Below are 14,046 nucleotides of genomic sequence, written 5' to 3'. Positions count from 1 at the left end.
TAATAAGAGTGGTCTCCTCTTGAACCAAAGCCTGCAGCGATTCACGGCCCCCTTGTTAATGAGAAATTTTGACCTCTGGTTTGTAAGTTAAACTTGTAATCCCGGCTAATGAAGTAAATCACTTCCAACTTGAGTCTGTTGTTCCCCGTCTGCTTTGCACACTGGGTCTGAGAGTGAAGATCCAGGTCCCACACACGAATGGAGGGGAAAAATAATTATTCGGTGGCTGCGTGGCTCCTTGCGTGGCGAGGGTGTGCTTGCGGTGACCCTTGCAGGCACATATTGTGGACCTGTGCCTTGTTTCATTGTAAGCTGTGCATTGATAAGAGAGCCCGACTGACCCTGGGTTGAACAGCAGGACTGAATGGCACTGTGCGGGGAGGTAAGCTGGGGACCCTTCGCACTGCATTCCTTCATTTCTTTAGCAAACAGAAGCCTGTCTTCCTCAGCTCCATGCATCTGAGCGCCAGCCCAAAGCTTTGCATATGGTAGAAGTCAATGTGTATTTGCTGATGGAATCCCGCTGAATGAAGGAAAGCCCGTTTGGGCGATTTGGGGCTTGCGGGGGAAGAAATCACCCATAAGGACTGTGAGTCCAAGAAAGGCAGGGCTGCGGAGTCTGTGAGCTGCCTGACTTCCGGCTGCACTGAGAATTGGTAGAAGAAAAGCCATTGTGTGAAACTGGATACAGCTGGGACGCTAAGGGCCTTTCTTATAGTGACAGATTATAGCTGAGAGAAACAGGCTAAAAAATTACCCTGTTTTAATTGCGTGAGGGCAAAAGTAGGCATTAGGCTATTGTTTCGTCTGAAAGGGATTTCATTCAGATAGCTGTTGACATTCTGGTTAACACTCGGAGGGCCCTATTTTTATTAGATTCCATGACAGATCACGTTCTGTTCCTCCCGGCTAGTCTAAATTTCCCTCAAAATTTTCCAGATTATTTTGTAAATCATCTTAGCTTCTGATTGGGCAATGATGTTAGTAATTCTCTGCCAGGAGACAAGTCGGCCACCCAGTATGGCGTCTTCCTTGGGGCAGTTCAGTTAGCTCGGGGCACGAGCTGTTTAGGGGTGAATCTTCTGGTCTCTGGGGAATATCATCCCTCCCCACACACAGAGGATGCCTTTTCTGGAGCTCAGGCCGCTGGCCTCAAACCTAGGCCGACTCCACCTGTGGTGGGGAGGTGGCAGCCCTTGGAATCTGCTGGGACCACGAAGAATCAGTGGGAGTCCCCATGGGGCAGAGTTGGGCACAGCCCACCCTCTCCGCATATGGGATCTTTGTGGCAAAATCCCAAGGTGGAAAATAGCTCTTGTTCAGAAAATATGGGGAAGCTGGCCCTATTTTTCCTTCTCTCCTATATTGGACACCCTTGTCCCTCTCACATTCCTTGGCAGCTATCAGTCTAAAAGTTTCTGGAATATTCTTCAAGCTCTCTAGGCATAAGGAGAGAGTTTGAAAGGGAAGATTTTTTTAAACCAGCGACTTCTGTTATTTCTGTTAGAGGACACTCAGCCCTGGTCCCTCTGTGTCTCTCTGGTTTTCCATTAGCCAAAGCAAAGCATTTGGGCATTTGCCCTGTTTGTGTGACCCTGCAGAAAGCTCTGGAGTGACTCCCCAGGTAGGAAAAGTCACTGGCCAGTGTCTGAAATCCGAGGACATCTGGGGCCCGAGGCTGGGCATTAAGATCTACTACAAACAATGGCACGTTATACGTAAAGTGATTTGAATAATCTAATTTTTCCCCTAAACTCGAGCATGAATAAAATGTTCATTTCATCAACAAGTGGAGAAAATGCCACAGCGAATCTGTTCTCAGATGGCATACCTGGTGTGTGGAGAAGCCTGTCGAGAGGGGCCATGAACATAATCATGGTTTATTAGCTGCACTGGCTTTTTCCTTTGTTTCTTTTCATTTAATTCAAAGTGAAACAACTCAGCATGCAAAACTAAAATTAGCTGGAAAAAAGGTGTAAGTGAATACACAGGCAGATCCATTAGAGTCGATGGGTTATGGGATCCCTTGCCACTCCTTAGACAGCGGCCTATTAAAAGTGGTAATGTCCGCTGCTGGCGATGCCCCAGGCAAAGAAAGAAGACCAGGCAGGGCCTACTTCACATGCATCAGACACAAGAATTAAATAGACCAGTGTTCCCTAAAAGACTGAAGTACATCTCTTTCTGACGTTCATCTCAGGCAAAAATTCATTGATCTCAGTATGTCCCTTGGCAATTATAAAATATTAAATCCAAGTCACCCTTTTTCTAGTTGGCTTAATTTTTTCTCTTTTCACAGCCTTCTATTTGATCAATTTTAACAAGTTAGGAAGAGCGTCTAATAATGAAAAGTGCAGAGTTTAAAAGTTTGTTCTTTTGACATTCTTTCCTTTTTATTTTGTTTTGGATTTGCGTTAACTTCGTGTGACATACAATGACTTGAATGGATGTTAACAAACAGGAAGAACATGAGTGAGCCAGAAGGTTCTTTACTGAGAATGATATTCATTAGTAGGCACCCAATGATAAGGACAGCCTGATTTAAAGATTTTTTTTAGCACATGCCCAAACAGCCTTCTTATTGTTTTGTACTCATTAACAGAACGCTCCTTATTCCAAAATTACCATGTGGTTTGAGCTGGGAGTATCTGGTAGGGCTAGAGGTTTGAGTCTGTTCCACTGAGATTTACAAAAGATGCATATCCCTTTCCCCATTTTTATGCATATGTAATTTTTTAGCGTTTGATGTTTGTTAACTCAGAATATAACATAAATGCTAGCGCAGACACACATGATAAAAATGCAGAATTTGGGGAGCCCATTTTCATTTGAATATTAATACAGGAATTATTTGGGGGAAAACCTTGCATAGTAGTAATTTTACTCTCCAGTTCTCCTTGCCATAAACTGGGAGAACATTCTCTCAAATTTCTAAATTAATTTTTATAATATATAGAATCATCTTTTAAGTTTACTTACTTATTTTGAGACAGAGAGAGCAGGGCAGGGACAGATAGTGAGGGAGAGAATCCCAAGCAGGTTTCACACTGTCAGTGCAGAACCTGATGCGGGGCGCGATCTCACAAACTGTGAGATCATGACCCGAGCTGAAATCAAGAGTTAGATGCTTAACCAACTGAGCCACTCAGGGCCCCAACATAAAGAATCATTTTCTGTGAAATAATGAACAATTTCTTTAATTTTAATTTTTTTAATGTCTATTTATTTTGGAGAGAGAGGGAGAGAGAAAGAGAGCATGAGCAGGGAAGGGGCAGAGAGAGAGTGGGAGACAGAGGATCCAAGGCGGGCTCTGTGCTGACAGCAGAGAGCCTGATGTGGAGCTCGAACTCCAAAACCATGAGATCATGATCTGAGCTGAATCAAGAGTCAGACACTCAACCGGCTGAGCCACCTAGGCGCCCCATGAACACTTTTGAAATAATAAAACCTGTAATGATTTTCTTCCTACATTTAGCTTTTCATGGATGAAAAGCTATTCATTAATTGCCCACCCTGTACCAATTCTTTCATTAAATGTTTTCTTTATATTATTCCATTTAATTCTTACCACACACCCATGAGATTGTGGTCTTATCCCCACTTTTCATATGATGGGTCCAAGGGGCCCATGATCATCCAGCAACTTCTCTCTGTAGCCAGCCAGTCCTTTGGAGTTTTGTGTAGCAGGATCAGAAAGAAAGGGAGAGAGAAAGTTAGGGCCAAGAGGGAGAGGCCTGTGGGACAGTGTTGACGAGTGTTGAAAAGTATGTCAGGGAAAAAGCAGGAGAGAAGGGACAGGTTTCATTAGCAGTGCTGTGGTCTATGTATCTCCTTCTGATTGTTTGACAAATGTCAAGACTGAAGCTGGCTTAGTTTGAAATGACAGCTGACCCTTGAACAATTCAAACTATTGAACTGCACAGATTCAGTTATACACGGATTTCTTTTCAATAAATACAGTACAGTGCTGTAAATGTATTTTCTCTTCCTCATGATTTTTTAAAATAACATTTTCTTTTCTCTAGCATACTTTTTTGTAAGAATATGGTATATAATGCAAATATCATACAAAATATGTGTTATGTTATGCTTATGTAATTGTTAAGGCTTCCAGTCAACAGTAGACCATTAGTGGTTCAAGTCTGGGGGCAGTCAAAAGTTATACTCAGATTTTTGACTGTGTCGGGGGGTCAGCACCCCTATAACCCCCATATTATTCAAGGCTCAAGTCTACATTTCAGTTGGTGGATTGTGTTTCTTTGTCTGAGACACTACTCTGAGCCTGGACCTCATAAGTGATGGCTTTATAAGTACAGGGTTGTTTTGAACAGCTAACTCCAAGCAATGTTTCAAAGAGAATTCAGAATAGGGGTGCAGGATGGGGACGAGACAGCTCCAAGCCTGGTGCCTTCTGTGCTCCTAATAGGCCTTGCCTGGGTCTCTAAAGGGTCTCCAATGAAGAATTTTCTGCAGTCTCATTGTGGCTCCCATTGTCACTGTCTTCCTATTCCTGTTTTTCCTACATGCCTTTCCTACACTGCCTTCTCTCTCTTACCGTGCAATGATTATGAATTGCATTTTCCTCTCTGAGAGGAGAGGCAACTTGACCCCTTGAGGAGATGATTAATGCTCAAGAGGCCCAAACTGTGCTGTGAGCCCTCTCTCATAGTGGTCTAAGCAACATGGGGGCCATCAGGGTGTATGACCATGGTGGCTCACCCACCTCTGAGTCTCCCATAGTCTCTCATAGTCCCCTTTCTGAGTCTCCAACCCTCTTGAAGTTCTTCCCTCGTATACATGCTGGGACTCTAGCACCTAGAACCTGTCCTGACACAGAATAGGTGTCTGGAAGGATCTGTTGATCAGAAGGATGGATGGATGGATGGATGGATGGATGGATGGATGGATGGATGGACAGATGAGTGGATGGGTAGGTGGATGGATGGGTGGATGGATGGACAGATGGGTGGACAGATGGGTGGATGGATGGATGGGTGGATGGAGGGATGAGCGGATGGAGGGATGGAAGAGCAAATAGATTGGAGGATGGTTGAGAGTATCTCATAAACTCGCATCAGAAACTGTATCAGAAGCAGTTCTAGGAATCAGCATTTTTGAGACACCCAAGAAGGATGCTACACACAAAGAAATGTGACTTAAAATTGAGGTTTCTCAAGGCGTGCTCCTCTGACCACTTGATACTGATCTACCTGAGGTAAGGTGGAAACGCTTACCTGTCTCTGTACCACCTGTGTTAGCTGGGCTAACACAGTCCCAGGATCTATCCCAGCCTCCTGGGCATGAGATGCCCTCTCTGTCACCCAGACCCATCTCTCTCAGCATCAGGCTCACTTACCCTGTGATCAGGGTGGATCTTTGCAGCTTTGCCCTCACTCCCATACTGCCCACATTAAGATCCTTGGGTCCCAGGGACCTTGTGTGGTTCCCGTAGGTTAACTATTAGCTTGTCCAATTCCCCTAAAGGAGGGAGCCTAGACCTTCCTTCTGAGATTTCATCCACGCTGGAAGGGGTTCCTGGAATATACTAGCTGTTGGTGTGGGCAAGCAAAGCTGGTTCTTCTTAGGTGGAACCCTAGTTATGTCATCTGTAAAGTGGGAGTAAAAATAACCTCCTTGCCTCACTCAGAGGCTGCCTCACACCTCATCAAGGCGAGAGCCCTTTGCACGTATTAAAATGTGCAAACATAAAGCCTCTGTGCACATTTTAACCTTGAATCTTGAAGTTTATTTTGGGTGATTTCCTTCCTCCATGAGTGGATCTGGGGCAAGGCTTTCTTCCTCCCCAGAGCTGAACCCCTGTGTGCCTTGGTGGGGAGGGGGGTGGTGGGGAGTGTCTGTTGGAGATGAGTGTGCAGTGAAATTTTGCACAGGCTTTGTGAGCAACAGTATCTTCCCGCCTTCCTGTTCTCCAATGTTTCAATGTTTGAGTCTCTTGTTATATTGGGAATTTGATCTAGTTTGTAATCATTGCACTCAAGGACCTGTGAAAGAGTGGCCAGGACGGATGAACTGGCTGCTTTGGGTGTGCATGCATGCCTGTGTGTGTGTGTGTGTGTGTGTGTGCGTGCGTGTGTGTATAATGTGTATTCGAGGTAGGCAAATGGTTTACATATTCCCAGTCCATGTTAACATGATGTTCTTTCCCGAACATAACATGTTTCTGAAAATCCCCAAATCCTTCACTCGGAAACTCAATAGTATTGTCATTAAAATGGTTCTGTTTATAAAGAACACTTGGGTGAACTTTATCTCCTTTTAACGATGTACTCATTTTAAAGGTCATGGTGTTGAGCTGCCAGAGCAGTGACCCAAGAATAACCCCTGTCTGCTACCTGCATTTCTGATCCGTGGTCTTAGCATTCGGAAATGCTCCTTCCCTTCGAGTTTCAGCAGCTAAATAAGTTGCAGCCCCTTCAGCTATACTCATAAAAATTTGCTTCCAGACAACAGGGTCTGTTTATTGTGTAATAATCGAAATGGCACTAAATTGCAGTGATTGCCGAACACTTAGGAATTGTATTAACCTCTTAAGTGCTAAGTGGTTTTCTGTCGTCTCCCCGCTCAGACGTGCAGCCGGACGTGTTTCTGTCACTTTGCTTCTCCTCGGTCAGTGTCACCGGGGAACTAAGCGTCCTCAGACCCAAGTCCTGCCCCGCTCACTAGCCGACTGGACCCTTGCTGGGCACCTCGTTAACGAGAAGAGTGTTCTTCCTGGGGCCTGTGGCAGAGGCGGGAATCTGTCCCTCCTGGGGATCCTGAGGCTGGATTTGCCTATCTCGGCTCACAAGGTCCCACTTCTGTCCTCTGGCTTCTGCTGTGTTGTGTGTTTTATGATAGTTGCTTTCTAGCTTGGTTTGAGAATAGATTCTTTAAAGAGCAGGGGGCTAGCTGGCCTTCCTGGGGGAGACGCCACCTTTGAGAAGCCGCTCCTGGCCCCGGCGAGTCCCGGCTGCCCTGCAGGAGGCCGGGCTGCGGTGGCCTGGGCGTCCCTGGGCCCTGCCCGCCGCCAGCCCTGTCCGCACTGCTCCTGCGCGCGGCGGGCCCGGAAAGGAAGAGTTAACCAGAAATGGAGCGGCGCTGCTCCGGGGCAAGCAGCCTCGCTGCAGAACAGAGCTGCGTTCGTGCAAAGGCAAGTCATTTCCCGAAACACTGCAGACACACGGCCTCGGGCAGCCTAAAACCTTTGGAGACCAAAATGGCTCGCAGGGGTTGGAAGTAATAAGGTGTTTTTCCCTTCTTTCTCCTTCACTGAAATTCTGCGAGGTTGCTCTGCCTTGCTGGGGAACAATGGTGCTGTTTTTGTGTTTTCTGTGGGTATTAAGATCCATTACGCTGTGACATTTTTAAGATTGGTTATCCTGTAGTTTGGTGTTAAATTGAAGTTGTTTGTTTTGAATTTAATTCTTTCATTTTTCAAATGGAAAAAGGCAGCTCTGGGGTGCGGTGAGGCTGGCTCACTGAAGTGTGCCTGTTCCGGAGCCGATCTCTTTGCCGTCCCCGGACCTCAGCAGAATTAGCCATGGAAGAACATGACCTATTTCTCTGTTGGAAAGTCTGTAAGAATCCTTGGGGATGACTTTAAAAGTAGGAACCAGGGGTCGTCTCCATTGTATCTCAGGAGAAACAGGGTATGAGCTGGTTTTTCACAGAACATTCCACATCCAATCTGTTATGCCTAATGCAGCCCGCATATAATTATTACTACTCTCTGTTGACAACAGCAGCAAAATCAGCTTCCATCCCACAAATGACCCAGCAGCAGTGGGCCAGCAGCCTCCGAGATGACATCTGTTAACTCTTTGTCAAATGTCCTCTTGTTGTCCCCTTCTCCGAAACAGCTCTGTGGTTAATTACGACCTGAGCATATATGACACAGTCTTTCGAGGGGGAGAGAACAGCTTAGGGCAGGGAGGAATCTAGCTCCAAGAAGAAGAAGAAGAAGAAGAAGAAAAAAAAAAAAAAGCCATAGCAAATTGTTTTAAAATAAACATTCATTTGTAGCACCAGAATGAGTTGTTGGAATATGTTTTGATTAAGTCCCAAGATTACAGGGTTACTGTATAGTATTGTGTCCAGAGGCCCAGCCCTTTGTGGAAAAAGAGAATCACATCAAATTCTTGTCAAACCATAAAAAAGTTTCCATCAGAGGCACATGGGCGGCCTTGGTGACTGTGAGTGGGGAACCTGGCACACGTTTGTGCTGTAGTTATCAACTTTGTTAATGGTGAAAGGCAGTTTCAGCTTAATTGGTCACTGGGACTTGGAAAGACCAATCTGATAAACCCAAATTCAGGCCCAGCCGCAACTAAAAGGTAAGGTGACATCTAAGACCTGATGCCTGGGGCACTTGGGTGGTTCACTCCATCAAGCGTCCGACTCCTGATTTTGGCTCAGGTCATGATCTCACAGTTCATGGGATCAAGCCCCACATCGGGCTTCACGCTGACAGTGTGGAGCCCACTTGGGATCCTCTCTTTCTCCCTCTCTCTCTGCCCCTCCTCTCCTCATGCTCTCTCTCTCTCTCTCTCTCAAAATAAGTAAATAAACTTAAAAAAAAAAAAAAGGTGCAGGGTCCTAGGCCTTCACTTCTGTATGTCAGTGCAGGGCTGAAGTTGTGTGGATCCAGTGTTTCGGATGTCTGTGTTCTCTGCCTGCTCATGGCCTTGGGTTCTTGCTAAGTGTCTCCGCTGTGATAGCCCACCAGCTTCTCTGCATGGGGTTCATCAAAGGATTGGCCAGGAAATGGGCTGAGTGCCACCACCACCCCCCCCCGCCCCCCCCCCCCCCCCCCCCCCCCCCCCCGCCACACACACACATAGAACCAGAGCAGCTCAAGCCTGGTGTAGACACCAGTCCTTGCAAAATCCAGAATGGCCTCCCTACTTTGCTCATCTGTGAAGGGCACCAAGGGAGTGTCGCTGTGCCTCAGGTGGACCTCCCACACCCTTCCAGCCTTGAGGAAGCTCCTGGTAGCTCCGTTCTGGCCACCAGCTGAACCTCTGTCTTGAGATTGAGGGGAATAGCTGGGAGCCTGGGAGATTCCAAAGCTTTCAGTATCAGACCCCAGGGAGCCCTGCCCTGCCTTTGGTGGGGGGGACCCTAGGAGGACTGTCCAGTCACAGACATGAACAGGGACCACCAGTCACAGTCTTGAACAAGAGCTGTTCTCCAGTCTGTGGACAGTAAATGCAAACCCATTCCATGCTGACGTTCTGAGCTACCACTTCCATTTCTTTTGTTGTTTCTGATAGAAATACATTTTTGTATAATTCAAAACCCCTGGGGCACCTGGGTGGCTCAGTTGGTTGAGCATCTGACTTCGGCTCAGGTCACGATCTCGCCGTTCACAAGTTTGAGCCCCGCATCAGGCTCACTGCTCTCAGTGTGGAGCCTGCTTTGGATCCTCTGTGTTCCTCTCTCTGCCCCTCCACCCAGCCACCCCCACCACCTCTCTCTCTCTCAAAAAGTAAATAAACATTAAGAAAAAAAAAAAACAACCCTGTAACCTGCCCCAATCCCTTCTTTCCAGCAGCATCCTTTGAGACGCCAACCCGGGTGGGTTCTGAGGTTGCTCCTGGCCCTTCCTAGCTGAGGGGTCTGGGGCCTCAACTCTTGGAAGCCCCAGAGAGTGGGAGGGTGGGAGGGGTCCCTGAGGGTCACAGATGTAAGCTGCTCGTGTGAACGGTCACTCCAGCACTGCCTCGGGCATCAGTTTCTTCATGCACCAGCATTTAAAAGTGCCTTTGCTCAGAAATCAAGGTCAGACCAAATGGACGGTGAGTTTCGTTGTAGACGGAGCCCCACTGGAGGTGGCAAGCCTGGGGAAGACAGATCAGCATCCCCTTGTGGATTAATTCACCAAGAACTTGATTTGTAAGCCACCAAGAAAGCACTAGGTCCTGAATCAAAGTGAGACACTTCCGCTCTGCCCTTTGGTGCTGTGTCTCCAATCCGAGTCTGTGTGAGACTGGTTTGATTTCCTAAGTTTTGGCGATCAGTTCTTCCAGATAATATGATTACGTTCAAAATAAGTTATGGGACGGGAGCAGAATTTGTGGAGAGTATTGAAATGAGCACACTGGCTCTGTTCCCTGCTGGCCCTCTGCCAGCGAGGTGGGGCCTGCAGGACAAGTTTCCAAAACCATGCCTGTCACGCGCGCCAGACATTCGGGCGAAATCTCACGTGGTCTCGTGCCCCGTCGCAGAGCCCTGGGCCTGGCTTCTCCCTGTTTCCGTCTCGAAAACGGCATCTCCCCCACATGACTGGATAAACTGCCTCCTGTCACCTCTGCTTGCTTCAGAGTTTCGAGACCTTGATCCTGCGGAAGGGGATCGAAGGCCCCTCACGCCCAGGCTCCATCCCTACCCCGTGCCCACTGGCTTCCTCCTGTTTCCATCCCACCAGCGTTGGGCAGTTGCGGGAGGCAGACCTCCTTTCCCACGACACCCCCCTCCTGCCTGCCCAGGACACAGGTGGAGTGGGGACTTGCTTTAGGAGGGTGCCTGAGAGGTGGGTCAGGGCCAGTCCCGAGGCCGGCGCCCTTCCTGCCACCTCCACGGGACCGAGGACTCAGGACCCGAAGTTTCCTTTCAGACTGTGTCCTGGGGATGCACATGTGGGTTAAATTAGAGCAATATGTTTTTCTAACAGCATCTTGGCTGAAAAGTCAAGCAGATAAATGGAAACAAACCCAGCTTTATGTGAATGAAAGGGGGATGTTGGGGGCTGTGCTTCTGCCTAAAGCACCCTAGCTTGCAGGGCTGTCCTCACCCCACCCTCCCACCTCCCCCCTCCAGCCCTGACCTCTCAGCCTGACCCAGGGGCCCTAACCCCCTAACCCTGACCCTAACCCCCCTGGGGCTTCCCCTGTCTCTCAACACCCCTCACCAGGCCTCTGCTCCTACCCAGCTGATTTCCTGCCTCTCCCCAGACCTGCTCTGTGCTGTCCCACCCCTTGGCCCTGGCCGTCACCCGTGCTGTGCCCTGCCTCTCTCAGGCCTGTCTGGCACCACGGCGAAAGTACCCATTCAGGGTCACCGTGGGCAGGTCACTTACCCGTTTCACCTTTGGTCTCCTCCCCGGTAAGTGGGGATGACCATGACTACCCCGTAGGGCTCAGGCAGGACTGAGTTTGCTAACTGACGTGGAGCCGTTTGCACAGCTCACACTTTCTGTGCCTCATCATCCTCGTCCTCACTGCCACCTCTCCAGGCTCCACTCAGCCTCAGGGCCCGGTTCTGTCCCTGCCCCACTGACCACCTCCACTGGATGGGATCACCCCCTCCCTTTGCCATTCTTTCTGCACCGTCAATGCTGGTTTCCTGCCGGCTGCGGGCAGGGAGCCCTCAAGGCAGGGAGGGTCCTTGGCAGGTGGCAGCAGGGGTGAGGGTGGCAGGGTCTGTAGGGATACCCTGGTTTGTGATTATGGGTTTAGTTGTTGGCTTTCATGGCGGGGAAGAGGGGACCAGGCTCTCCCATAAAGGCAGCCCGCATCCAGCACTCCTGGGCCTGCTCGCAGGTCCTTGGTCTGAAGCTGCTCTGGAGACTCCCTGGGGAAACAGGTGGCGACATCCTGGCAGTTGAATGCCTAGTCAGGAACCGATGCGTCACTGGATGACTCAGGAGTCCAGCGGTAGTGTGTCATGTTTTTTTTAAAACCACTTTCATGGGCTTTCACTAAAGAAGCCCGTTCTGGTATGAGAAGAGCTTTATTGAAATCCCTCTTCTACGGCCTTCCCCTCCTGTCCCTGAAAATTACTCAGAAATCCTTCCCCCTCAGGGCACCTGGGCTGCTTAGTCATTAAGCATCTGACTTCAGCCCCGGTCCTGATCTCACGGTTCATGAGTTCAAGTCCCGCATCGGGTGATCGACAGTACCGCTTCTGGTAAAACATGAGCCTGCTTCTCTCTCTCTCTCTGCCCCTCATGGGATTCTCTCTCTCTCCCTGCCCCTTGCTCACTTGCACCCCCCATCTCTCTCTCAAAAAAGAAAAAAAGAAAGGACTCCTTCCCCCTCAGATGGCCCCCTTCACTGGACATCTCCCAATAGATGCTAATCTTCAAGAAGGCAGGGAAGGGGGTGTCCCCCAACTTGTGCACTTGTCCCCACACAGAGGGGCTTCATGTGAGGCAAGTGCTCAGTAAATCTTGGCTGACTGGTATTACTGAGAATGCCAAGTGATTGTTAGTCACGTTTGTCGTTTAGTCCTTACTCTGTGGTACAGAAAGACGCAGAGGCCAGCTCTCGGATGGTCAGGCGGTCAGAAACACTCCTCTCCTGGCCCTCCCAGCTCTGCACCTGCACTTCTCTGCTGGACACACCACGTTCTCCCTGGAGGCAGGGCCCATGTCCAGGTCCTCGCTGTCACCGCCCCCCCCCTCCACCGCCCCCAGCACCTAGCACATCGTAGGTGTGGCATAAACAGATGCTGTGAGTGAACAAGGAGAGGGAGACAGAAGTAAAGATTGAGGGAATAAAAGATACAAATTGGTCTCTCTGCCCTCTCGGTTCTTGGCTCCTGAAAATTCTGGTAATGTTCTGGGTGATGGGGTGTCTTTTGTCCTAATGAAGCAACCGAGGGTGGTCTCCTGGATGAGGGCTGGTCACAGGAAAGACCAAGCCGTGATTAGAAGCTTGCCATTTTCAGCTCCACCCCTCATTCTCTTGAAAATAGAGTTAGTTAATGATCGATCGTGCCTATGTGATGAAACTTCCAGAAAAATCCCCAAAGTATAGCATTCACAGAGCTTCCAGGTTGGTGAACACATCTGTGTATCGGGAGGCTGGTGTCCCCCAACTCCACGGGGACAGAAACTCTGGGCCAGGGACCCTCCCAGACCTCCCCCCATGTATCTCTTCGTCTGGCTGTTCATCTGTGTCCTTTGTCATATCATCCTTTTATAAACTGGTAATTGTAAGTGACTGTTTTCCTGAGTTCTGTGAGCTGCTCTAGTAAATTAATTGAACCCAAGGAGGGGGGTCATGGGAACTTCTGATTATAGCCGATGGGTCCAGAAGCACAGGTGGCTATAGGTGATTAGCACCTGAAGTGGGAGGGCAGCCTTGTAGGACTGAGCCCTTAACCTCTGGGGTCTGGAGCTCTTCCAGGTAGAAAGTGTCAGAATAGAGTTAAATTGTAGGACACCCAGCAGGTGTCACAGGATTGCTTCTTGTGGGAACCCTTCCGCCCGCCCCCACCGCCGCACACACATTTGGTGACTTGGAAGTGTTAGCAGTGAAATGTTCTGTGTGAAAGCACAGGAGAGACACAGGAGGGGGAAGGACTGAGGTTTTCTTCCCTAATACAGAGAAAGAGAGGGAGAGAGATTGCTGAGAAAATGGCAATGCAGGTTTATTTCCCTTTTAGGATGTTGTCACACAGGTCAAGTTTGAGCATGAAAGAAAACAAGGGCTGCGTGATAGCCCCTCTGAGCAGTGACCTTCAACGAGGGTAGCCCCGTAGGGAATAAATGCCCTCCCCGTTCTCTCTCATTCCTGTCTAGGGCAGGAGAATCCCAGGGGCTGGCCCCAACCAGAAACCAGAGGCAAAGGAGCCCATCCCTGTGTCTGCACAGGCCAGCCCAGAGGGCAGACAGCCAGGTGGAGGGGGTTCCGAAGCAGAGAAGAATACGTTTGGCTCTTGGGAGAAGAAAGGCAAGTGGTTCCCACTCGGCAGTGTTCTCTAATTTGTACAAAAAGAGCCCTCATGACTTTTGTTGATCCTGTGCAGCTCAAATACTAATGTTTTTTTAATTCCCCATAGAAGGCAGACAAAGACGGACTTGGCAGGGTAGGGTCATGGTCAGAGACAAACCTCAGACACAGCCACCTCCCGCCTTCCCACACCCCAGCCAGTCTCCAGCAGGGGATCAAAAGTCACAAGCTTCATCCACACACCGGTCTGGGATTATAGAGGTTGGCGTGTGTGAGAAGGAGGAAACAGGGTTCGCTTTTCTTGGTTGGGACAAAGGTGACAATCTACAAGATTCTGTTCCTACATGGATGTGCTTTTATGGAGACAAAG

At 49.0% G+C, this 14,046-nt stretch overlaps 1 pseudogene; it reads left to right on the top strand.

Annotated features, from left to right (window-relative positions):
* Positions 1–8,891: 8,891 nt before the first annotated feature.
* On the top strand, positions 8,892–10,811 carry LOC147573517 (uncharacterized; annotated as a pseudogene).
* The last annotated feature ends 3,235 nt before the right edge of the window (positions 10,812–14,046 follow it).

The sequence above is a fragment of the Puma concolor genome, chromosome E2 (assembly GCF_028749965.1).
Source record: "Puma concolor isolate L17-30 chromosome E2, mPumCon1.1.hap2, whole genome shotgun sequence".
Taxonomy (NCBI): domain Eukaryota; kingdom Metazoa; phylum Chordata; class Mammalia; order Carnivora; family Felidae; genus Puma; species Puma concolor.
This window is presented reverse-complemented; position numbering and strand designations above follow the sequence as displayed.